The sequence below is a fragment of the Sitophilus oryzae genome, unplaced genomic scaffold (genome assembly GCF_002938485.1).
Source record: "Sitophilus oryzae breed Bouriz unplaced genomic scaffold, Soryzae_2.0 scaffold_576_pilon_pilon, whole genome shotgun sequence".
Classification (NCBI taxonomy): Eukaryota; Metazoa; Arthropoda; class Insecta; order Coleoptera; family Curculionidae; genus Sitophilus; species Sitophilus oryzae.
In genome coordinates this window covers 1,607,362-1,634,493 of record NW_022147169.1, presented here as the reverse complement: position 1 = coordinate 1,634,493, position 27,132 = coordinate 1,607,362, and the positions used below count along the sequence as shown (strand labels likewise).

General features: G+C 33.5%; 1 long non-coding RNA gene across 1 annotated transcript in view; it reads left to right on the top strand.

Annotated features, from left to right (window-relative positions):
- The window catches only part of LOC115887517, a 37,960-nt gene extending 12,931 nt beyond the window's left edge, over positions 1 to 25,029 (top strand). The window contains exon 3 of the long non-coding RNA XR_004051094.1: positions 24,876 to 25,029. This is a non-coding gene — a long non-coding RNA (uncharacterized LOC115887517). The remainder of the gene's footprint in view (positions 1 to 24,875) is intronic.
- The last annotated feature ends 2,103 nt before the right edge of the window (positions 25,030 to 27,132 follow it).

Sequence of the window (27,132 nt, the reverse complement as noted above, 5' to 3'; positions counted from 1 at the left end):
AAAAAATATGAAAAAAAGTTCCTGTAAACATGGGTATAGAAATGCATAGTTTTAGAATTACAGGATGTTAAAACTTTTTAAAATTAGGTTTTTTGTAATTAACTTAAGTACCATTATTTTTTTATTTGAAATTGCTGTAAGTTGAACTAATAGTAATAATCTCTCCAAAAAAAAATTTTATGGGTATTTTGCCACTGCACTGCAAGAAAAATCTACAAAATAAAATAGTTATTTTTTGTAAACACTTCTGCGTTAAACCTAAACGGACGCTGCTTGTCAGAAGTTATGTTTACAGTTATAAAAATTTGCCTAAAATGAAAAAAATGCTTAAACGTTTCGGAAAGTTTATCAAAAAAATTATTAATATTTTAAAAATTATTTTTTTTTATTTTTTTTATTTTTTTTTATTTTTTTTTTTGAATCCGCCACATAGGTATAGACATTTTTTACAATAGTAATAATAACTAATACTAATATATTTGTTTTAGTTTTATTAATTGTGATTAATAAAATTACGTTTATCTCATCAAGGAGGCCGAATTCGACAAAATATCAAGAGATAACTTTTAACTGGCATTAAACGGCCTACACAATTTTGATATCAAAAGAAAAAAAGTCAGTGGCGTACATTTTTTTTTGAAAAATATTACAGTGATAACCCATATGCACGCCCCTGATAAATTTATCAACCCTTTTTTAGCATTAAAATATGCAGTACTTTAATAGTAATTTTCATCCTCAAAATTTCATTGGAATCACTAAAAGTACTTGGAAGAAAATTATAATAAATCGAAGAAGAAAAGATTGTTAAGATTTTAACACCCTGTAGCTACGAAATATAGCAGAATCGGACCTATGTTGATATAAAAAACAAATCTTATTTTTTTTAGGTGACGTATCTACCAACGAGAGATGGCACATGTTTTTTGAAACACCCTGTATACACACTATGACCTCCAACGTTGGAAGTCATTTGACATATGGTCTGGAGCCGGTTAAACAAGTACTTTTATTTCTTATTGAATTAGTATAAGCTTACGCTAACCATAAAAAAATGGAGTCATAATTCCCTCTATCTTTCATAGGTAACAGCCAGAGCTGCAACAAGTCAGTTTTAAAAAGACTAAAGTCTTAAATCTTAAGTCATTTCTAAAATCAAGAGGATTTAAGTCTTAAGTCTTTGACTTAAATCATTTTATTTCAAGTCAAGTCATTTTTGTAAAGACTTTTATCAATATAACATTATTTAAGTCGCTTTTATGGTTTAAGTCTATATTTTTTACTTAAATCATGATGATCTGCACGTTAAGTCAGTAAAGTCAGTTTAAACGATGTATCACATATTATGTAGTCTTTTCTTTACCTTGCTTATTATATTAAATGTGACACACTATGTGTCCAACTATCTAGCCTCCGATGTTGGAAGCCATTTGACCCATAGTCTATAACCATCCTAACAAGTAGTATATACATTATATTTACGCCACTATACGCCTGGCTAATAATAATTTTAAAATCCTTATCTAATTTTCTCTCCGCTAAGGACGATAATCATGCCTGAGGTAGCGTGTCTTGTGCAGCGCATCGCTCGCGGCTTTGATCTATGGAGGAATAAAAAGCCGCTGTTGCTACCTAATGACGTGTACTATAATTAAAGCGCACTACACGTGGAGATGTTCGCGTTAGTTCATTAGGCACGGCCGGATTTATTTCGAATAGAAGAGGCTCGTATTAATATCGCGAGTTGGTACGACGTCTCGTTTTTTTTTCTTGGCAAATCTCCACTGCCCAGTAGAGTAGTTTTGTTATTAAGTGTATTTGCCATCGGTAAATCGTTTTAGAACACCCTATGCATATATTTCCTAAAAAAAATCATGAAGCTAATAAAATATTTTTTTTCCATAGCAACTGTTAAAATTGTCTTATATCTACCAAAAATAAAGGGTAGATTAAATGATACTTTAACAGCGAGGATAGGTTAAAAACTTTATTTCTTCTCGCACGTTTTTTAATTGCTTCCATTTTTGAAAATTTTTGTATTCCTTTTCATAAGTTATTCGGGATTTAAATGGAAGTGTTTGGATATGGCGTTTGTCGCCTCAGCCTGAATATCTGCTGGTAATTTACTTATTTCGTTTTGAGCCATTTCTGGTTCCAATTCAATCAGCAATCGACACGAAAGAGAATTAAAAAATATTGACTCAAAACTGACAACTAAAGAGACAGCTTTATTTATTTGTCAAATTACATAGAAACGAACGGCAACCCAGCACAATATTTTTTCTAGTCGTAATAAATTCCTTGAAATAATAATTTCTGAATATTTTTTAAAACGTAATTCGCTACGGAAAAAAAATATTGTTTTATACACGACGATAAAATTGCATTATCGCCTCCCGAAATTAATTCATTCGCGATATCATCGCTCGTGAATTAATCTTTTCGGTCGACGATAAAATACCATTTTATCAGGGGCGGATCGTGAATTTGTGGGGCCCTGGGCTGAAACTACTTAGAGGCCTACCTAAGTACTCAACTAAGAGCCATGTCAAAAAACTGTTTCTATAATGATATATTATTATTATATATTCTTTATTGCACAAAAAAAACCATAAATGTTACTTAAATCTACGCAAGTATTAGTTGTACAAAAGGCGACTTATTGCTGTGGTAGCAATCTCTTCCAGGCAACCTTTGGGTGAGAGAGAAATCGAAATAGTGATATTATATAAGAATACAAAAAAAAACAATAAAACAATTTTATTTATTTATTATTAATTAGTAAAAGAAATTGATAGGTTGCAGTCACAGAAATTGACAGTTATTTGGCCATCACATTGCAAGTCTTTTGTTAGATCACAGTTTATGGAAAGAAGTGATAAATTATTTAGTCGATGGTTCGACATTGTTGTCCTATATTTATTTTCTACATAGGACATCTTGGAGAAGGAGCGTTTTGCTTCACAGCTAGTGATTGGCAATGATAAAAAAATCTTTAAAATGGTATAGCAGTGAGGGAACACGTCAATAAGTTTATTTTCATACATGAGCATAAAAATGTCACTGCAAGAGGTGTAAGACTCTGGCTTAGATTGGAGTCAGTACGATTTTAATTGAATGCACTCATTCACTAAATGCTCGTCTACGTCATCCGGATAGTAATCAATAATATGACGTGCAATTTCCAAATCTATGTTTTCGATATTTTTGTCTTGCAAATCCATGAAAAATTTGAATTTTTTGCTATATTTGTCTCATAGACTTGGCTCCTTTTATTTAAATCCATAATCAGCTTATCCAACGTAACGTTTAACGTGTCTCCTTTAAATCTTTCTTCTTTCTGCGCCGTATACTGAGAATTCACCTGTAGACTTATCTGAAAATTTTGGAATAATGCGTCTCTTGTTTACGTCATTGTAGTCTATCCCCACACTAGTACTTAATTTTTAGCTTTCTCTTCGTATTCCTTTAGCTTTTGATCTGATCGGTATCGTATGTTGTTCACAAAGTCTTCTAATGACACAATTAACTTGTTGCCTTCACAACTGTCTAAACCAGGCGTATTTTTTTATTAACTAAATGAAATCTCTGCAAAAGTTCTTCCCAAAAGATAATCAAAATTGCAGTCTCGAGTTTCGCCATTTTATTGAATAAATTTCGTGCCTCTTTCCGGAAATCAACTTTCTCGATCTCATTTTCGCTGAAACTTACGAAATTTTTTATAATGTCATCATAATTATTTTTAAGGCTTTGACAGCATCATAGTGGCAAAACCATCTGGTCTGGCTTAAACTTTTTAACGCGAATTTTAATTTTATTTCACGATTCAACAGTTCCGACCTATGGGTCTATTGTTTTTAGCGGGGTCTGGGGGCCCCTTGTAACCTCGGGGCCCTGGGCTGCAGCCCAAACAGCCCTTAGGTAGATCCGGCCCTGCATTTTATCATCTTGTATAAAAATAACAATTTCCTTTCCTGTAATGTTTTGATAATTTTTTCAATACTTTATAAGATGGTTAAAATATAGGTATGATTTTATTAAAACTGCTGTTATTTACTAACTAAAAGAAAATATAGGATGGTGTAGTCTTAGGAGTGCGGTATTAGTTGTAGGGAAAGTTTTAATCATCATCCAACAGCTCAAAAACCGTCAGGGTTCAAAAAATTAATTTTTACGTAAAAAATGTCTCTTAGTAAGAATCTCTACGAACAACTGTTCTCAAGATACTTGGAATGGAAATAGTCAATACATGTCATTATTGACAAAAAATGGACATATTGAGTATAGATAGTCATTTGATTGAAATGATAAATTTGGAAACTTTATTTTTTAAAATAATCCATTAATTTTTCTTCGAAGAAGATGATGATAAAACAGTTTCTGTTGAACTTTTGACACAAAATAATTTCAAATTTATGATTTCAGACTAATAACTATTTATGTCAATGAAGTCAATGATGACAGGTATTGATAATTTCGATTCCGAATATATCGAGAACCATTACTCGGTAGTTATTTTTACCAAGATACCTTTTTTACCTAAAAAACGTCGTCTAACCGGTTAAAACACATTTAGGTGAAACCCCCTACAAATAGGAGTCATATTGACATCAAAATCAAATTTCTCATGTCAAAAAATGCTGATCTGATGCTAACGTTTCAGTCAGTCAGAAGTAAAATACCGAAAAGAATAAAAACGCAATCTAAAACTAACAAAGTACTTTGAGATTACTTCAGTTATTTTTGCACAACACTTGTATGAAATTAAGAATAAAAGTGAAATAAATTGAAATATATAAATTCGTTTCAAAAATAGCAAATGGCCAGAATAGTTTGTTGAAATTAATCCTTCCCCCCGCCCCTCCACATCTTGGCGTCTCCATAGACGCCTCCTTCTCTCAACTGAGCTGACAGAGTTTACACAACACCCACACTCATACACACACGCATTTGCCAGAAAACGCCTGGAAATGACACAGGCGGGGGTAAACGGGGCAAAGAGGGGGGAGAGATAGAAGTCCAGTGGACTAAACTCTAAATGTACACAGGCCAAGACTAGAACTTGGTATATTTAAGTTAATCTTTTCTGTGGTTATTTATTTACTAAATTTTTGCACTTGTTAGGTGTTAATGCCAGACTATTTAAAGCTGTGGTTTATAAAAACTGCTGCTATTTGCTAATTTAAAGGAGTAGAATAAAATAAAATATACCATTGTGGTTTTACGAGTGCAAAATTAGTTGCAAGGGGGAAGTTTTAATCATCATTAAAGATAGCTGAAAAACTAGGGTTCAAAAAATTAATTTTCTCATAAAACCAAGGCATCTAACTCTTCAAAGGTGTATGGATTCAGAATTTACATAAAATTTCCTAGAAATACTTTTACTATTTTTCTAAGACCTTCGAATATGTCTAAAAAATACTTTAAAGGCAAGGGTTTAAAAAAATAATTTTATCACAAAACCAAGGCATCTAAACCATTAAAGATGTATATATATTCTCAATCTACATAAAATTTCTTACAAACACTGACATTTTCATAATTTTACGACTATATTTACTATATATTTTTCTAACGCTGTTGACAGTATGTAAAAATTGCCCTAAATGGGCATTTTTTCTACTTTTTTTCACCATGTAAACCATCTCACCTCCAGCATTGGAAGCCACTTGACTTGGAGGTGGTTTAACAAGTAGTAAAGCATTTTTCGCCTTTTTTCTATATATATACTCATGAAAATTGGCTTAAAGACACAAATAGAATGGACTAGAAGGGTGGGAGGTCATTACCTACCCCTTCCAACCCCATATTCCTAGTCCTGGGGGCTATGTTTACTATATATTTTTAGGACCATCAAAAATAACCACAAATGGGCATTTTTTTCGACCAACTTGCCTCCAACGTTGGAAGCCATTTGATCTGGAAACGGCTTAACAAGTACCAAGACATCTTTCGACTTTTTTTCCGTACATATAGTCTGAATGAGTGCATTCTAGTAGTGCAACTATGAAATAAATTGAATGAGTGCATTCTAGGACTGCAACTATGAAAAAAATTGAAGGAGGACATGCTAGGAGTGCCAATTGTTAACATGATTTATGTCCCACCAAACTCACATTAGCCTCCTACTGTCCCCACGTTCTCCTCATCAAACCGAGAAGCCTAGGAGGGTGGGGGGCTATTACCTCCCCCTTCCCCTACGTATTCCTAGTCCGGGGGGACGCCGGAGCTCCGGCGTCGGCTACTCTCGGCGCGGCGCCGCTCTGGACGAGCAGGGGCGTCGCTCCGAGGCGCCGGGCGTCGCGTCATAACCGACGCCGGCGGTGCGCGGCCGGACGCGATGGCAACGCCGCAAAAAGTGCCGGCGGAGATGATCCGGACGTCGCGTCGGCATAGGAGCAACGCCGGGGGGTTGGGGGGAACAAGCAGGGGCGGATCTAGGCGGGGGACGTATATTTTCGTCGTTAAATTAAGTTGGGATAATAAAGAGAAGAAAATATTGGAAGTGGGATGTTTGTAAAATGTCTCCGGAGAGGTATTAACCTGAAACAGTGATGAGTCTATTCTAGTTTTTTATTTGTGTATATCTGAATTAAATAATATTAAATCGGATTTGCTTCTAAAGTGCATACACTTATTGGTTCACCAGTCTTAGGAGAATGATGAAGTTTTATGTCAATTTTATCATCAATTGTCATCCCATAGCCGCCTTTGACACAGTTTTTTTTTCGATTATACAGTATAAAAGGAATATAAGAAAATATGTAAATATAAGAAATATAATATACCGGGTACGTTTCAAAAGTGGCTCACCCCTATAACTTTTTGATTTTTTCAGAAAAAAAACGAGATTTGGTATGTTAGTATATGACATAAATTAGGATTGATTGACGAATTCAATTATATTTGGCCACTTCCTGTTTCACCGGAAATGATTACAACTTTTGATTTTTAAATGGCACCTTCGGTATTTTTTTAATTTATTGGATAGAAAATGACACCCTGAATAGATTGACATATCATATGTCAACTGTTGACATTTTCGCTTAAAACAAAATCGTATTTTAAATTTCAATCTAGAGTGCCGTAGCTGTGTTAAAAACACTATAATTTTTAATCAAGGAGCCTTGGAAAAATAGATTTGATCGTCTAATGTTTTTAGTGCCTTGTCCTGGCCGATTAAAAGATGTACAAATCGTATTTTTAATCATATCTCATTTTTTTCAAATGGAACGAGTGTGGCTAATTAGCATATTTGGAAAAGGTATTTTTTTACGAATAATTTGATACCAAACACTTGATATTTCAAGTCAAATTGTCGTTATGAATCGCATGTTGCAATTTCAAATAAACCATATTCGAAAATGTCAAAAGTTGACATATGATATGTTATTCTAAGTAACAAAATACCGAGGTCACTTTAAAAACAATTTAAGACGTCAATCAATCCTAATTTATGTCATATACTAAAATACCAAATCTCAATTTTTTATCTGAAAAAATAAATAAGTTATAGGGGTGAGCTACTTTTGAGACGCACCCTGTATATAAGAAAAAAATCAGGCTAATACCCAAAGACACTGTCGATGTTACATCAATTTTGGCGACTGTTGTTTTACATCAATTTTGGCGGCTTCAAGTACTTAAAATTTATTTTGACCATTGAGAAATAATTTTGGAAGAAAATCATATTAAAATAGCAACGAAATTTTGACATTTGAGTCGATTTAGACGAATTAGAGTCAGATCCCTGGACTATTATTTTAAACTAAAGCTTCTATTATGCTGTTCCCGTAAAAATTTCATTGCAGATTTGTCTGTCTTGTTTGCCCAATGTCCACTACCGCCATACCTACCACCCGGTCGCAGCGACTACTAACTATTCCTCTTCCAGAATTGAAATGGGCGCGGCGTTTGTCCATCTCTATTGAATTATGCAGGACGGAACAACGCAGCGCTGTCCGGTCCGGCGACCAGGGGCGTATTTGCAGGCGAACTGAGAGCAGCAGGAATCGCAATGAACTTAACAGGGTTAGCCAGCATCGGCCAACGGTCAATTTTGTCTGTTTGCCGAGCCAGATCGTTAGCTGGACAAACAAGGGTGGTCTCGATGGTCGTGATTTGACGTTCAAACTAACGAAAGAGTTTCGGTTTGACTCGTATATATAAACCAAAATTAGTCGTGCCTGACTTGTTAAGAAAAAAATATTACCCAAGTAGCATTTTTGGAGACTTTTTAAGTAATGTTTCTAATAATTGTGTCTGTTTCTTGACATAAAATGGAAACGGTATGCCACAAATAGGAAACGTTTTCGCAACCTATATATTTTATATAGCTGTATTACATATGTTTCCAATGTGGTGGCAGTTTCCTGAAATGTTTCGATGCGGAATCAAAACTTTTAGAGGAAATGTTCGAAACATTTTGTGCAATTTGTGTCCAAGATGTTTCCGTTTTCAGCAGCCACTGTTTCTAAATGTGAAAAAACAAAATACCATACTAAAATTGTCTATGTCTGTGTGTGGGTTTCAAAGTGAAAACAACCATCAACAATGTCGACCTCCGCCATAATCTTTTTATCTTAAGATCTTTGTTTTTAGGCAAATTCATCGATTAATTTATTAATGTACCTTCATATTTTTGATGCCTCTTCTATATATCATTATGTGTTGCTACAAAATATTTTTGTTTGAAATATAGATTTTATATCATGGTTCTGAAAATAAAAATATATAAATTAATGTAAGTAGCACGCGTTCTTATGAGTTTAAAAGCTCAACAGCCGATAAAAACATATATTTCTAGTTAAAAACGTCATCGCTAGACAACATAGCGGAATTTTCATTCATTATTTTATAAAATTGACATGGAGTCGGACACAAATCATCTACATATATCATATTTGTGTCTAAAAAGAGAGAGACTCGTGTTTCGAAAACAAATCGACAATAAATGGAAACCTTGTTTCCAAAATGTTTCGATTTAGCGCTATCTGTGTAGAAATTTCGAACTAGTCACCTGTCAACAACGCCAATTAAAACTTCTGGTCAAAATAATTAAAACATTTTTATTTGCTTATTATAACACAATTAAAACATAAAAACATGTAGTCCATTGTAGTCTGTCAGGGATGACCCTAACAGGGGTCTCCTGTTAGGGATGGGTAGTGGCTCTTATTACATTTATTCCTAAAGGAAATCATCTCTGTAATGCGTATAATAAATTATTATAAAATCGCATAAGAAAAATATCTGTATTTGTCTTCACCAAAAGAAGAAAAGCGTCTCATTATCTACTGGATTTCATGGTCTCGCCACTAAAACTCATCCCCACAGAAAACAATAACAATTTCCACATAAACTCCTAAGACGTCTCTCGACATGCACTCGACTCACCCCACAAGTTTATCCCCCGCAGAGGGCAGAAAATCGGAGGGGTGCCGCATTCGCAACGCCGGTTTTAGGGCTATTTATTGGAATTCCAAACGGATTTATCATTTTTATTATTTCGACGGGATTCTGTATGCTCTGCGGACGTTGGAAAGATGATCGTAACGCCAGTTCCAGACTTTGTATCAAATGGCTTCTAAGGCTGGAGGCATGATAGTTGAGCGCATAATGTGTATCTATACTATATACTACATTTTATAATGGGTATATTAGTTAATAAGACTTTTTATATAGTGTATATTTAAAATATATTTAGTACTTGTTTAGCCAGAGCATACGTCGAATGGCTTTCCTTTCAACGTTGGAGGCAAAATAGTTCGGACACATAATGTGTATATACAATAAGCAATGTATATATAAGTGTATATACTAGAGTCAGAATTTTTGTACCATTCAAAGGTAATCTCGAAATTCCATTCGTGGTTCGTCTAGTCCAGACTATGCACCCAAGGTTTTTGTCAAAGGAAAAATATTTTGTGTTTTTTCTGTTCAGCATTGCTTTACTGACCAATAGACTTTGTAGGTCTTTACTTAATATAAAACTTTTTAATAATTATCTTAGATTACAGTTGAGGGTTGGAACCTTTGGTGTTACACAGCAAAATAAAAACACTAAATCACCACAATACACCAAAACACTTTTACTTTTACACTGGACGCGCGTTTCGCTAACCATGTTAGCATCATCAGCAGATGATTATAAACTCAGTTTGGTAAAAGTAAAAGTAAAACAAGTAAAAGTGTTTTGGTGTATTGTGGTGATTTAGTGTTTTTATTTTGCAATAATTATCTTAATAAATAAAAATTGTTATTTGCTGGAATAATGAGCAAATTTCAGAGCTTATTAGTGTAGAATAAGAAAATATAAAAATATAGGCCATTGTGGTCTTACGAGTGCAGTATTAGTTGTAGGGGAAGTTTTAATCATCATCAAAAATACTAAGCTCAAAAACAAAGATTCTAAAATATAATTTTCTCACAAAACCAAGGAATCTAATGCCTTCAAAGGTGTATATATCCTGAATCTATATAAAATTTCATACACATGCTTGTATTTTCATAATTTTATGACTATGCTTACTATTCTTCTAAGACTTTTGAAAATAAATAAAAAATAGCGAAAAATTGGCATTTTTTCGTTAACCATAATCAAAAATAGCTCAAAAACAAGGTTTCAAAAAAATAATTTTCTCACAAAACCAAGAAATCTAAGTCTTCAAAGGTGTAAATATTCTGAATCTAAATAAAATTTCCTACAAATACTTGTATTTTCATAATTTTATGACTATGCTTACTATTTTTCTAAGACTTTTGAAAATAAGTAAAAAATAGCGAAAAATTAGCATTTTTTCGTTAAATCATCGTCAAAAATTGCTCAAAAACAAGGTTTCAAAAAATTAATTTTCTCACAAAACCAAGGGATCTAAGCCTTCGATGATATATTCTGAATCTACATAAAATTTTCCAGAAATGCTGATATTTTTATCATTTTATGATCATCTTTACTATTTTTCCAAGATCGTTGAAAATGTGTCATGAAAATTGGTGAAAGATAGAGAGACTTAATAAAATTATCATACGTATCTCCATTTCTTAGCATAGGAATATTCCTATCGATATAGTTATAACAGGAACTAGGCCAGAGTATCTTCGATTAAATGAACAATCCGTTCTACTCTGGACCGAAAATTAATTTTCCATTCTATCTAACTTTATGACGACGTCGGGGTCTTTTTTAGCATCCCTCCATATTTCAATCCCGGCCCAAACACAATTAATAGAAACATCAGAAAGTGTTCCGACCAATTTGGACAAGTCTTTACATACGATTTAATCCGAAGGGGTGGCCGGAGCCAGCCGAGCGCGTCTAACGTCCGCAACAGTCACAGTGGCGTAATTGTCACGCTGGCCACGTTGCCACATTGATTGTTTTTGGATGTGCCAATATTATAAAGCTAGATATTTACGGAGAGAACGAGAAAATCGGATCCTCTTCTCAATGAAGATTGCCGATGTGTGCTCTCTAGAATGCAGACACCTGATAAGCAAAGACAGTTAAATATGTGGTGGATTTATTAACAGGACATTGGTAGCTAAAACTGATGGGATTTATGAGAAATGTGCTGTTTATTTGTATTAAGCAATAGCGAAATAAAACTCTAAAACACCACAATACACCAAAACACTTTTACTTTAACACTGGACGCGCGTTTCGCTAACCATATTAGAATCATCAGCAGATGATTAAAACTAAACTAATATCTACAAAATAGAGCGTTTATATACTCTCTCAGTTGGCTCTGAATGGGCGTGGCAAAACTAGCCAAGCGAGTCAAAACCATCCGAGGGTAACAATTAATTCCCAAAACTAGAGCAGTAGAAACAGAGACCTGGAAGGAATTGGGCCATAGTCTTTTTTCATACTATCTTTACATTTATTAATTTTGGCGCACTCATATGCATCTAATTGCCTGTAATTTGAGACTTGTTTAACTAATTTTAAATTAGTAATATCTATACAATGTTCTTTATCAACGATATGTTCAGCAACGCAAGATTTATCCGGTCTACCATATCTTATCTGAGCTATATGTTCTTTAAATCTAGTTAATATTGATCTTCTAGTTTGCCCAACATATTTCTGATTACAATCTTTATATGAAATTTCATAAACACTTTAGGATTACTTAATAATTGTTGTAATTTATTATTAGCACTATATACAAGTTTATAATTGACATTCTTAAAAATTCTTTTTATACAACGGGATAACTCTCTATCAAACGGTATTGAAAAATATAATGACGTTTCTTTCTCCACTTGGAAAGTCAAATTTTCAGCAATAACAACCTTATACCTACGTTTTCTAATTATTTTATCCACTAATGAAGAAACATATCCATTACACTCAGCTACATCCCTAATGTAATTTCTTTCTATTTCATATTAGGCAATGTCAAAAAGCTATATGGAGGGCTCAGTCTGCAAAGGGTAGGACTTGAGAATGTAAATAGAGATCAGAAGAAGGCCACAACAGGAACAAAAATTTAATCTAATCTGAAACGATACTTAAATTGAAGTAAATCCGGCAACACTGTTCGAATTGGCGGATGCAAAACGACAGAAAGTCACCCTCCGTGCAACCAACCCCAATTTCGGCGGCACACTCCGGAAGTGAGCGAAAGTTTGGTGTTTTAGTGTTTGCGTGGGAGTCCTGAAAGTTAGGAATCTATTATACAAAGCGTTCCACCCACTTCTGTACAAAAGTAATACTTATTTCTATAAGCTGCGTAGATAATATAATGGAAATATATTGTTATTTATTGAAACTAAAAGAATTTCGGACTTCCATTGTCTTTATTTATTTATTTTAACAAATTTCGCAGAGATATATCATTGACCGTTAGAATTTCAATGCATTTCCCACATACGTCTAACCATTATTGTTGAAATTTCTATTCTTGGATGGCTAAAGTTATTACTGATGTTTGATATGAATTCGGCTTCTTTAAATTTACGCCTTTTCCAGTGAGGTTCCTTGTGTCCATTTTGTCTCTCCAATATAATAAAGACAATGGAAGTCTTTTAGTTCGAATACTGAATCATTGATTATCACTCTCAAAGATTTATTAGTAAGTACCATTCGATCGAAAAAAAAACGGTGTCGAAGACGGCTCGGGAATGACAATCAATGATAATTTTAGCGAGGTCGAGCCCTAGCCGTCATTTACTTTGACCGTGCTCTTTTAGATTTTTTATTGAAGCTTGCTTCACCTACTTGATTTTATATTGAGTAAAAAATGATTGTGTAGTAATGTTCGTATATTTTTCATTTTATTGATTTTATGGAAAGCACTGTTCATTAAAATGTTGTATCCTATGTTATAGGGCTTGTTTCTCTCTACAATTTCCTGTCTCACAATGTACCGTTTGTCTCCGGGAAGGGTTCATAGTTTCATAGTTGTCGATTTTCGAAAGAAATCAGTACATGGATATTATTTCGTATATTTTTCATTTTATTGATTTTATTCTTTTGTAATCTTTCTATTGTTATGGTTAATTTTTGAGCCAAGTTTTATGCCAATTTTTAGTAAATTCCCCGATCATAAGTACTGTAAATACAGTTTGATTGTGAGTCATTTTCTAAATTTCTACTTTATATAGTTAAACCTCTCTCCTTATAATAGCTTTGTTATTGAACAAAGACTCGTACTACTTAACCCAATATTTCAAGCCATTAATATAAAACTAAAGCTATATTACTCGGTATTATCGCAATATAACTGGAAAAATTACATGGATTCCCGTTGAAACTCGCAGCTTAATGGCACTATACGCAATCCTATAACCACTCCGTTCCTATAGCTTTTCCTAATTAATCTTTTATCTAAACTATCGATGAAAAGAAGAGAATAACATCCACCCCCAGCATAAAGATAGTGAATTAAGTTAACTACCCCTGATGCGAGTTCCTCTGAATACACACACACAGAATTGGGGCCGCTCGCGAGCTTTATAAATCCAATTTTGGTATTAGAATTAGCCCCCAGGGGGGCAGCGTATAAATTACTAATTCTTCGTGTAAACATCTCGGCTATCTACGGCTTTGTTCGGATTAAGAAATTACTGGGTTAAGAAGGAGGGTCAATATTCAATATAGTCTGTCCAACGACAAAATCCCTGACAGTGATAGTTGTGTCTGTCATTTTAATTTCGAGGTTGTTTATTTTATTTTACAAAGAAATAAGTTGGTACAACTGGAACGCATAGGAGGAAATATATTTAAAAATTGACTGATAAGTGATTACTTCAAAATATTGTGAAAAAAAAACTGTATAAAATTAAAAAATGTAACCGAGTTATTTTATTTAAAAAAAACGGTATGTTTTAATACAATACAAAGAAGAACAAAACACCACTTGCCAAAAAAATATAAAAAAACTATTTCTTACTTTCAAGCTTCAAGAAACTTTCCGCATTTATTATTATTATATTTATCAATATCACTTATGCACAAATACAAATTTGTTATATTCCACAAGAAGAAATAAAACAATCTATTTTATTAATAATAACACTTACCAAATTTTATACCTTAAAGTAAAGTAAAGATTTCAGTTAACGTCTCCTTTTTGCTGCCAGGGATAATCTGGGCGGGGCCTACTTTGTTTACGCGGAATCCGAACCGCGGTCCTCGGCCACATATCACGGTCAAAGGCCTACCGACTTAGGAAGTGTCTAAATCAACTCTTACTGACGAGATATCCGATCTCTTCCAGCCTCGAACCGGCGTGAATGAGCAGTGTGTGTCAACATATTTTACACTTTTCCAGATACAGAGTTTCAAACCGGTCACCCGTCCATCCACCAGTATCGCCTTACGTCGCTTAACTTCGGTGTTCTAATGGGAACCGGTGTTTCAACGTAGGTAGGGCGTTGCTTTTTATACCTTAAAGGTTGTTTAATTAATTTTAATCATAATTTTTTTAAACCAGTACCTTTTGACATTTTTCTGCAGTACTAAAATCCATTATTTACCTATCGTGTGATGTCGATATTTTACAGATACTCCAGTAGTTCCTTCTAGCATAGTATACGAGATGCACTTATCTATGACGAGATGGTATACAAACTTTATTGATGGTAACTTTATTGGTGTATAAGATTTTCTGACTGTAGAAGCGAGTATTAATTATAAACTCTGCTCTGGGTCTACAGTTAACTTTTCCTCGATTTTTCCTCCACTTGGCTTCGAAAGACACAAAACACGCGTAATAACACGAATCAAAATGTATCATCTTCCAAAACACAGATATTTGACATAAGTTGACACAAATTTATAACCTATAATTTGGCAAGATTTTGACAAGTCTCAAAAATCTAAAGGCGTGTTCATAAGCATCGGCGTCGGTTTGTCGTTAATCGTTCCATCAAACCAATAAAATTGAAATATGATCTGTCATTTTTGAAATAAACCAATAAAACTGGTTAAAAACAACAAGTGACGACGCATGACGAATTTATATTTAAACCCATCCATAGTTAACTTAAAAAATATTAGAAACTTTACCCTGATGCGAGTTCCTCTGAACACACACACAGAGAGGTGGGGCCGCTCGCGAGCTTTATAAATCCAATTTTGGTATTAGGAATTACCCCCAGGGGGCAGCATATAATTACTAATTCTTCGTGTAAACATCTCGGCTATCTACGGCTTCGTTCGGATTAAGAAATTACTGGGTTAAGAAGGAGGGTCAATATTCAATATAGTCTGTCCAACGACAAAATCCTTTCAAGTGATAGATGTGTCTGTCATTTTAATTTCAAAGTAGCTTTTTGTATTTTACAAAGAAATAAGTTGGTATAGTCTGTGAAACGAATAACTTTGAATTTGACAGTTCCCAAGCGGGCTTTTCTAGTGTTAATTTTATTAGGTTAGCAACTTGCGGCCCTGCAGACGCAATGCCGTCTCTAATAGAACAGCCTCACTTGACTATGGCTGAAATCGCACTCCATAGTCAATCTAGATAGTTTTAGTGTTAAGAATAATAATTTTAAAAAATATGTGATCATCTTTTGACAAGTTTATATTAGTTTATTAATTGTAGTAAACATTATGTGGTGTGTGGTGTGAATATTTTATATGTATTTTTTTTGCATTATATTCGACACTATTTTTTTTCATATGACACAACACTGATGCAGGCTATAATGTTACCCGAAACGTTTCTTTTTAAACCAAATAAAAATAATGAAAAACCAAATGAAAACGTAATCAGCGTTTTTCCCGAACCTAAATCACAAGAAAATCAAAAATTTTAGAATAATTTTACATATAAAATGACAGCGATCTTTATTTCATAGCCATCGCTGACGCCTTTTTTCTATGATATTGTATTGTTTGCAAATATAATTTTCGAACATTGATACTTGCAAAATATACATATAAATTTGGTGAATGCAAATAATAATACATCACTATTAGTAGATATTGAATGTTTTTTATTAAATTAGATCGATTTTAAAACCCCAAAATTTAAAATATATTTTACATTTTATACATTATCTGATGCACCTATTCATTATTTGTATATTGTAAAAATTTGCTGCATTTGTGTGGTTCATAGTTTATTTGCCAAAGTATTTATTACTATAAATAGGTATATGTATTGTATTTATTAACTGTATGTTATGTATATTTCATGTAAACTATATAATTTTTAAAATACAATGTTTATGAATGAACAATGTATCATGAATACATGTTTTCCATGTACTCTACAATATATTTATTAATCCGTAGTATCTAACTAGCGTGACGTCATCAACCTCGCTCCGAGGCTGTTCTATTAGAGACGGCATTGGTCAGATATTTAGAAATGTCAAAAGCTGATGACATTTTACTTTTGGCAATTATGACATTTTGTGTTGATTTTGCAAGAAGAGGAGGAACTGTCACTTGTTTTATTATTTTCCTTTTCTATTTCACGAAAGTAAAAAAGAGTTACCTATCTGATTCGTTCAGGTACTCAGTTTAAAGAATATCAGTAACTTTTTTGACAGAGGGATTTTATATTTGCCATGTTGGTAAAAAAATAACGGTCAAAATTCAAGTTATTCATTTTATAGACTATACAACTGGAACGCATAGCAGGAAATATATTTAAAAATTGACTGATAAGTGATTACTTCAAAATATTGTGAGAAAAAAACTGTATAAAATTAAAAAATGTAATCGAGTTATTTTTTATACAGGGAGTCCCAGAAATATTTATTTCTGGGACACCCTATATATAAAAGTATGTTTAATACAAAACAACCAAGAAAAAACACCACTTACCAAATCAATTTTTTTTAGTCTTAAGAAGCTAAATGGTAGTACCTGTAGTAGTACTAATCGTTGTTATTTATTTATTTTTTCTGAGTAATATCAAAAAGCTAAAGTACGGAGGTACCATGAAATTTAGCGGTGGTACCGCCGATCTTCTGGTACTGCCTCGCCGCTTCGGTACGCGATTATTTCCACGATCGGCCTGTCGGGTCGGTTGTCGCTGACGCGGCCGCTGTCGCCGCCTACTTTGATCGTTTTCGAAAAACAACGGGCAGAGAAAGGCGCCATTGGTCGCCGGGTACGGCCGGTCGTACCCGTCATGGGAGGCCGCGGGCATCACGAAGGAGGCGGCGGCGAAGACGAGCGGAGTCCGCCACGTCCGAGGCGGCTATGGTTTATGGCCATAGGAGGTGAAGAAAGTATATATACAGGATGCTACAAATTCGAGGTACGAGCTTTGGTATCTTGGTAACCGTAAGAGATACGAACATGGTTAAATTAGGGCAAAATGGTGCTTTAGAATGTTCACCAAGATGCCATGAAATTTTTTTTAAAAATTTCAAGGATTGCTGAGTTTTTTGGAAAAACGGATTTTTTTGAAAATAATTTTTATTTTTTCCTGGCGTTACTTTTTAGAAAATGAAAAAACTAATTGCACATTCTCATTGCCACTTTGTTACGGCTATTTGATAGTATTTTTAGATTTTCAAATTAGCTTATAATTTGTGAAATATAGAAACCAACTTAATTTTTTTAAATACGGACCTGCATTTTTTATTTCAGATTTTGAAAGAACTCGGTCTCCTGAGTAAAATGACATGCCACACTTTATACTTTTTTGTTTCGGACATTTGAACACAATTTAATTAAACTAATTTCAAATCTGGTTTTTTTTTAATTTAATCTATTTATCGTCAAAATATGACGTGAGGTACGGAAAATCAAATGTAATATAAATTAAAAATACTTATAATATATAATAATACTTATCATATAGCCCTAATAAAGTGGATATGAGATTGTGCAATTCGTTTTTTGATTTTCTAAAAAGTAACGAGAGGAAAAAATAAAATCGATTTTCAAAAAAATTAGTTTTTTCCAAAAAAACTCAGCAATCCTTGAAATTTTTAAATCTTTTTGATGGCATTTTGGTAAACATCTCAAGGCGCAACTTTGCCCCAATTTAATCATCTTCGTCTCTATTACGGTTTTCAAGATACCAATGCTCGTACCTCGAATTTGTAGCACCCTGTAGCACCCTTAGGGGTAGTATATTTTGACCCCAGAAACATGACTTTAAGTTTCTTTTCGCACAATTTTTTTTCAAAATTTGGAATTTTCTGAAAAAAATTTGGAAATCTTTTTAGTTTTTCGTTAAAAAAACATCATTTCTTGATAATCTGGCAACATAAATAGTAGATTAAATTTACTACAAGAAAGAAAATCCAGAAAAGATCGAGTGATTCTCAAAATTTTAGCAATAAATCATTTTTTTGGTAACTTTCAAAGTAAAATAACTCAGTTATTTTGGATTTATTTGAAAAACGGTAAAGAGAAAATATGATTCTTTTATCGAGATCCATCGGCCCTGAAAATATTTGCACTTATTCAAGACTCACCCTGTATATTTATATTTAATTTAATTTTGTTTCTCACCCCGTATATACACACAACTAATACACAACTGAGAATTTCTACTACCAGAAATCAAACAATTAATTTAGAATGGAGTGCGTTATTTAGATACAGACAACAGATGGACCAGAAAAATTAGAGTATGGTACTCACGAGGAATTAAGAGACCTAGAAGAAGACCAAACCTAAGATGGGAATATTAGGAAATTAGCAGGGATAACTTGGGCTCGCATAACCAACAATAGACAACAATGGGCCCAATTAAACGATTATCTAAAAGTAACTCTAGAGAACTTTTAACCATAAATATACAAACGCGTGCCAAAAAAATAATAACCAAAATCACTGTATGTCCAAAGCCATTACGAAGAATTTAATACCGATACCAACTATTCCAATATTGCCCTAAGAAGAGCGTAATATTTTTCATAAAGACCTTCCCTTTTAACGTCAAAAATCATCCCTTATCAAAACAGATTCGTACTGTCCGCCCGAGCTGGGGTCATTTCGTATAAATATGAAAGATGAAATCACTGATTTGATAAGATTGAAAGACCTCTAACAACACCATGACAAATATATTGCTTTTGATAATACACGGAAATTATAGGGAAAGATATCTGCACCAATAAATTTATATAGAAAACTTTGGATGGGAGCTTATATCGTCTTGGTTGATGAATGCGAAACTACAGGGGAATTGCAGTTGCAGGGGTCAATAAGGAGGCTATATGGAAAGGTACTTAAGGCCAGAATAGAACACGAATTCGCTGACTATGAAGCTGAAGAACAAGCTGGATTTCGGGCAGGAAGATCAACTGTTCGATCACCTTTTGTGTCACACAAATCCTGGAAAAATAGCATTTCGCTTGTTAAACTGTGGGGACGTATTGGAGACAACAAACATCAACGCTACACTAATTAAAGCCGCCAAAGAAATATATAAAAACTCTATATAAAAATAAAATCAAAAACTCAGTCTCCAGCGGGTTCATGCCAAATAAAGGATTAAAGCAGGCTTGCTGTCTATCCCCAACGCTCTTCAAAATATTTTGAGAAAAGATGCTGCAACAATGGAAAAAGAAATTTAGCTATATGGGTATCCCATTAAACGACAATACCATCTATACCTTAAGTAACAGACTCATGTTAGGGCATTGTAGGTTTTCTCATCATTTTTGATTTTTTTGGCTTAAGGGCCAACCACCGCCTCTATGTGATAAATGTAGTAATCCTTTAACTGTCAAACATATCCTTAAGGAATGTAGTCAGTTAATTAACCTAAGAGAGGCCTGCAATTTTTCGTCAGACATGTCAGTTATATTTTCTACAAGTGAGCAACCAAAACATTTTGATTTTTTGGAAAGATCGGGATATATATCTAAAATATAGGTATCTAAAAAGCTACATTTTGGTTTGGTTTGGTTTTTGGTTTACAACCAATTACTAATTAAATTGTACACATTTTTACGTTTTATTGTTTTATTCTGTGTTGTTTTGTACCATTTACTTTATTTTACAAAATCAATGTCTGTACTGTTAACATACACAATCTGTCTATAAACGTGTTGTTTAGTTTTTACTTTTTGTCAAATATTGTACCGAACTAAAGTAGCAGATGATACGCCGCTAAATAGCCTTTGATGCTGATGCGGCTTGAAAGCTAAAATTTCTTCTTCTTCTTCTATACCTTAAGTTTTGTAGACGACCAAGTAGTACTGGCGCAAGACTCCGACGATCTCGAGAACCAGAAAGCTAATCGAAGAATACAGCAAATGAGGATTGGAGGCAAACTTATATAGGCGGAATATATGGATTCCAAGAAAACCTCCCCCTTGAAAACGGTCAAAATATTAACGGCTGCATAAATTGTAAATACTTGGGGGCCAAAATTTCAAGGGATTCGTGATAAAGTCATTAGGAACAGAAACGCTCAGGGAAGAAAGGCAATCTCTATGTTAAACGGCGAAATGTGGGATGGTAGCATCTCTAAATCCAACGAACGTCATTTATACAGCACAATAGTTAAAAGCATCGTTTGCTATAGCAGCTAAAAGATAAGATACGGCTAAAAGATAAGGGTGCGCACGCCCTGGATGCGACAGAAATGGATTTCTGGAGACGGGCCTCAGGTAAATCCAGAAAAGAAAGGTGTATGAATAACAGAATACTAGAAGGATGAACATGACGACAGAGAAGAGTGGAAGACATTGCGATGGACTAAGAAGGCTAAATAGAGTTAGATATTTCTACAGGGTGTTTCAAAAAACATCATGTGCCATCGCTCGTGGGGAGTAATTCCTGGCGTAAAAGTAAGGTTTATTTTTCATATCAACATAGGTCTGATTCTGCTTTGTTTTGTAGCTACAGGGTGTTAAAGTATTAATTTTCTTCCAAGTAATTTTAGCGTTTCGAATGAAATTTTTAAAGGAAAAGTTACTAGAAATGCGACATATTTTAAAGCTAAAAATATATGAAAAATAAATCTTATTTTTACGTGAGGAATCTCCCCACGAGAGATGGCACATGTTTTCAAAACACCCTGTATATCTCTGGATAGTTCTCAGTCAAAAAACCTTTTAAAAAATGGGCATGTTTGTGTTGGTGCGGACGATCGAAATCCGCCCTAAACGGAGGAAATTTTACAAGTAGACTAACTGGGGCATTACAATATTGTCGCAATTTATTTCTTCCCCGTTTTTCTGGCCCGGACAATGGAACTTCGGCAACGGAACGGAGAAATATTTGGGGTGCCGGCGATTTTGCTTATAAAAACTATGCTTACATTTTTGCTCTTTACTATCAAAAGCAGATAAATTTTCGTGGACCCCCATTAACATCTTATGGACCCCCATTTTTTGTTCACGCCTACGTAGACCCCCAGCAAGTCTCCCGTGGACCCCTGGGGGTCCACCTGGACCACTTTGGGAATCACTGATATAAATGATCCGTTTTTTTCTTAAATTAAATAATTTCGTCAATCGTTTTAACATTTCTGGGTATTTGTGTGGAATGCTTAATGATAAATTGAATCGGTCCAATGCCTCATCATGTAGAGAGCTGATGTTATGTGATACCTTATTAGGAGAAACCTTATAACGCATACAGGGTGGTCCGAACTGTATTCCGGAAACTTCGGCAGAATATTCAGCAGATAAAAATAAATAAAAAAGTTTGTATACATGTATGTCCTAAAATGCTTAGTTTTGGAGATGCAGGGTAGAAGTAATTTTTATTTCGATTTTTTTCCAAATCATTTCTGAAGTAACATCAGTATTTGGATGAAACTTGGCGTCTTTGAGTTTTTTGCCATGAAAATTTTGATTTTTACGTCAATATGACTCCTAATTGTAGGGGGCGCCACCTACATTTGTTTTAACTGTTTTGAAGAGTGCTGTTGAAGTTTCTGAACTACTCAATGAAAAAATGTACATTTCCGTAATTTTTTATGTAAAAAATGTTTCTTAGTAAAAATGGCTACGATCAACCGTTCTCAAGATATTTAAAATGGAAATAGTCAATACATGTCATTATTGAAAAGAAAATAATCATGAGTAGATATTTATTTGACTTAAATGATAAATTTGGGAGCCTTTTATTTTTTTAAAATTATTCATAAATTTTTCTTCGAAAAAATGATAATAAAACAGTTTCTGTTAAACTTTTGGCACAATAACATTTCAAATTTATGATTTCGGTCTAATAAGACGAAAAATAAAGACGAAAAGTTATTACCTACTCTTCAAACCAGTTAAAACGCATGCAGGTGGCGCCCTCTGCAAATAGGAGTCATATTGACATCAAAATCAAATTTCTCATGTCTAAAACCTCCCAGACACCAATTTTCATTGAAATAAAAATGAAACTTCTACACCCTGTATCTCCGAAACTAAGAATTTTAGGACATACAAACATTTATACAAACTTTTTTACTTACTTTTATTTGCAGAATATGCTGCCGAAGTCATCGTCATCTGAAAATATGGCTATTAAATTATGTTGATGTTGCGTCGACGACTATGCTGCAGTATTTTTCTTTTGGCGATACAAACATAACGGTTATTGAGTTGCTAAAGTTATCGTTTTTTTTCCTTGGCTGGAGGAGGCTGGAAAATTATATTTTTTTGTAAGATAGTCGCTCAAAAACAAGGGTTCAAAAATTAATTTGGCTCAAAAAACAAAGGACTCTAAGCCGTCAAAGGTGATATATTCTGAATCTACATAAAATTTTCTACATCTGTCATTTTCATAATTTTATGACTATATTTACTATTAACCTTTAAAAATTGTAAAAAATAACCAAAAATGGGTATTTTTTGGACTTTTTTCCATACATATAGTCATGTAAATTGGCGATTTTTGCCATGTCACTGATTTTATTTAAATTCCTGCTATTTGCTAACTAAAAGGCGTAGAATAAGAAAATATAGGCCGTTGTAAGGGAAACTTCAACCACTAATAGTAAAAAATTAATTTTCTCGCAAAACCAAGGAATCCAAGGATTTAAACATGTGTATGTTACAGACCATATACAAAAGGGCTAACCCATATATAAAAGGACTGAAGATTTTAGTCCATATGTGTAAGCAGCTTGTTTTTTCACAAACGGAAATTTAAAAAACAAAAAAAAACAAAAAAAATTAACCCATATAGATACGGCCTAGGCTGTATACTTACGGTCTGTTTTCACATGTGGTTTGTAACATATACAGGGTGAGCCTTAAATAAGTGCAAATATTTTAAGGGGTAGTATATTTTGACCCCAGTAACACGATTATGAGGTTTTTTTGCGAAAAATTTTGGAAATTTTTTTTAGTTTGTAATTAAAAAACATAATTTTTTGATAGTATGGCAACATAGGTAATAGATTAAATTTATAAGGAAGAAAATCCGGAAAAAATCCAGTGGTTTTCAAAATTTGAGCAAAACATCATTTTTTTGGGGGAATTTTCAAAGTAAAATAATTTGGTTATTTGAAAAACGATAAAGAGAAAAATGTTTCTTTTATCGAGGTCTATACCAGCCCTGAAGATATTTGTACTTATTTAAGTTCACCCTGTATATTCTGAATCTATATAAAATTTCACTACAAATAGATTTATTTTCATAAATTTATGACTCTATTTTCTATTACTTCCTCTATGTTTACTATATTTTTAAAGACCTTTGAAAACTGATGTAAAAATGTTCAAAAAAAATTGTTTTTTTTCATAAATATACTCACGAAAATTTGTAATCTTCATCTCATGTCAATAGTTTTATTAAAACCATAAGATATTCTCCCGATAAACAACTTCAAACCGATTTGTTTCTTCTTAGAGATCCAAGATCCTTTCAGGTTAAAGGGCAAAAGTGGGGATGCTTTTAGGAAAAAATATATAGACAAAGGGCCGAAAGGTGGGAAGAGATAGGGCGAAGATGTTGCGCGGCAAGCGGAAACATTTGTAAAGTCAAATACCGGCGGTAAATCTGCCGCCCCGCTGTTTATTTGACGTCGCTGCGGCGGAAAAATTAAATTTCGGGGAAATCCCGCCCCTGCAGACATTGAATTATCCGAACGACCTAAAAGGGGGACCGAAAAAAATATACGTATCTTTTTTTCTTGATTTCTCCCGAAAGAAACCAGCACAGAAACATCGAAAAAAACATTTTTTGGTTGCCTGTATCTATCAGTTAAAAATCTTAGCATTATCTTAAGCAGAAATACTCATCAGGGAGCATATTGAGCAACGTGTCTGTCAAAATCAACTCTGGATTAAGGAAAAACATAATTTTTTTGGAAATTTTCAAAGTAAAATAACTCCTTTATTTTGGACTTATTTGAAAAACGATAAAGAGAAAATATGTTTCTTTTATCGAGATCTATCACCCCTTCAAATACTTGCACTTATTTCTGGGACACCCTGTATATACTATTCTATCAAATTTTTTTTTGTAAAGTTACTTATATTTTTTTCAGTCTAGAAGCACAGGCATGGCAAGATCTTTATCAAAGTACCTAGACCTAAAACCACAAAGGGACTGCAGGATTGATCAACAAAATGTCTTTTAAACTTTCTTAACTTGTATCAAGGAACTCTTTGCTGCAGACTCTGCGAGATGGATCCTGAAACAGCTACATGTGAGTATAACTGTGAGGCTCTGAATCGCCAGAAAGTAGTGCTTGTCAATATGCATTCAACATAAAAAGAGAGCCATATTGCTTTTGCTATAGCCACTCCCTTAAGAACAGAGACAAAGACTCTTGTCTCAATAATTTACGCGGCAGAGGGGTTAAAAATGGTCAGTTCATTTTCCGAATACGTACACCTACCAGTGTCGTTATCGCAAGGGAGATCTGTATGGACAAAATGTCCATTTCTCTCCCTCTTCAGTGGCTATTTACTTTTCATATGTGCTCTAGTGGAGGAAAAAGGGGTGTTATTGTTTGCTAAATATGTCCGGTCAGTATTTTTTGTTTATAAGCTGGCACCGAGGGTGTTTCCAACTTCATTCTTGGTTTCTGTTTACTTTTTTTAGTTGACAAATGACCACAGACAGCTCAAGTGTTTGTCTTCTTCTGGTCGTTTGTGATTAGTCTTATATATATATTATGTATACCGGGTGGGTCTCAAAAGCGGCTCACCCCTATACCTTTTTTACTTTTTCAGATAACAAAACGAGATTTATGACATTACGAGATGTTAGTATATGACATAAATTAGGATTGATTGACGTATTCAATTGATTTTGATCACTTCCTGTTTCACCGGAAATTACTACAACTTTTTTTAAATGACATCCCCGGTATTTTTTTACTTTATTCGATAGAATATGACACTCTTAATATAATGACATATCATATGTCAACTTTTGACATTTTTGCATTTGGTTTATTTGAAATTGTAACATGTGGTTCGTAACGACAATTTGACTCGAAATACCAAGTGTGTGGTACCAAACTATTCGTAAAAAATGCTTTTTCCAAATATGCTAATGTGCCACCTTTGTTCCTTTTGAAAAAATTGAGATATGATTAAAAATACGATTTGGGCATCTTTTAACCGGCCAGGCCAAGACACGAAAAGCATTAAACGGTCAAATCTATTTTTTCAAAGCTTCTTGATTAAAAATTTAAGTATTATTTAGTATTTTTAACACAATTATGACACTCTAGATTAAAATTTAAAACGATTTGTTCTTAAGCGAAATTTTCAAAAGTTAGCATATGATACCTCATTCTATTCAGAGTACTCATTTTCTATCGAATAAAGTAAAAATATACCGGGGGTGCCGTATAAAAATCAAAAGTTGTAGTAACTTTCGGTGAAACAGGAAGTGAGCGAAAAGAATTGAATATATATCAATCAATTCTAATTTATATCATATTCTAACATACCAAATTTCGTTTTTTTATCTGAAAAAATAAAAAAAGTTATAGGGGTGAGCCGCTTTTGAGACGCACTCGGTATGGTAATGTATACACTGATAAAAAAGATAGAATTGAACTAAAGTCGTCATCGTTCTTGAAAAAAAAATTAGTGGCAAGTGAATTTATTTTAGCGTAAAAGAAAATATTTTGCCTGAAGAAAAACTCTCTTAACTCAAGAAAACTGGTTCTCTTGAAAAATTCGAAAATTTCTCTTGAATTTTTTTTCATTCAACCAAGCGCATGTTACTTTGTTATAAGATAATAAGAAAAATACGCTAGGAAGTACTTCATTCAAGAAACATGGCCATATTTCCAATAGCTAAATACTCTTTTGATGAAAAATAATAACGACACGCAAAGACGATGACGAAGGACGGTATATACAATCAGTCGGCAGTTCGATCCATAGTCCGATCAGTCGTACCATAGAGTCGTACGTCGCATTTCATAGGTTGCACATCATAGTACGCACGGGTTTTGTTGCTTGGAATTTTCCACTTGCAATTTTGCATAATTTGCTTTTTAAACGCATATCGTATAACAAATTAGTGATCGTTATTAACATGGATTTGTCATTTTATATGGACAAATTTTAGGATATATGGATTCTTTAAAAGAGTTTCTGAAAAATGGAAATTAGATCATTTATTTGCTATATTTGAAGGTAAGAGACATTTACCTAATGCATGTACCTGTTTAGATAATGCATGCGTGACTATAGATAGAATAAGAATATAGGTATCGATTTTTTATGCAAATAACTACAAAAAATTTAGAATTTCAAGTCGTTGTATTAAAAAATTCA